We start from the raw sequence: 1123 nt of genomic DNA, 5'->3' as shown, positions 1-1123 counted from the left end.
TATCCCTTTCCAGAAAAACTCTTGTTAGGTGTCTCCTCCATCACTTTTCACCCTTATTAGCATTAGGAGGGAAGCAGAGGTTGGTGACAGCATCATCTGGGACCTTACAATAACTTGGAACTGTCCAAGCATAAAAACATATTTTTTCCTACTTATTTCTGGATTCAGGAGAGTGCTAATTGCAGCCAAGATGTCTAGAGCTGATTTAGGTCTCTCTCTGTCAGTGTGACCTTGGCTGAATTACTTCACCTCTTTGGTATTTTGTCAAGTGTGGGTAATGGTATGTGCTCTTAAATGTGGTTAATCAAAGAAAATGTGCAAAAGAACTATGCTCTCTCCACAGGAAAAGTTCTAGTCTATATCAACACAAGAGATTATTAAGACACTGATATTTTCAGGCTGAGCTAAGTGTAATTGAATTTTCCACATTAAATGTACATATTCAGTGATTCTGTTATTGGTGGGCTGATTCTTGATATGTTAAGGAAGACCAATGTATCGTTTTCTTGATTAACTCATGGCTTGGGACTTGTTACTTCAAGCAACAAACAAGATTCAGTTTTTTAAAAGCATTGCATCCAATGTATCAATTATTCATCTTAGGAATTAGTGTAAAATTAGCACAGATCCCTGTTTATGGAAAGAGATGGTTCTGTTAATTGGAATGCTGTAGCTGAAAAAAAAATCTCATATATCAAATAATTGATATTAATATATTTGAATGGAAGATGTATAGTATATTGTTAGTAAAATATAATTAATCAATGTGTACTTGTTCTAAATAATTCTTTTATATGATTTATCTCACTTCCAAAGTAGACACTATTCCATGTATCTAGCAAATATTTTGACATAGCAAAATGCTAATACATTTTTAAAATTAAAGTAGGAGCTAAAGTATTGAAATTTCTTTCTTACTCTTTCTTATAATATTTTCTATCACTTTTGATGTTCAAATTTTCACATTCAACTGCTAAGGGTTTATTAATTTGTAATCAGACCTGAATAATTAGTATAAACTTCCCCTTGCTATCCGGATTAAACACTAGATGTGTGTCATAACTTGCCATCACGCAAATTCCTTGGCTTTCCCAGATAGGGCCTTTAGACCCTTTTCAAATTT

This window comes from Sapajus apella, unplaced genomic scaffold (assembly GCF_009761245.1).
Source record: "Sapajus apella isolate SASKATOON/1434 unplaced genomic scaffold, GSC_monkey_1.0 scaffold6, whole genome shotgun sequence".
NCBI classification, from domain to species: Eukaryota; Metazoa; Chordata; class Mammalia; order Primates; family Cebidae; genus Sapajus; species Sapajus apella.
Note: the sequence above shows the minus strand (reverse complement) of the source record.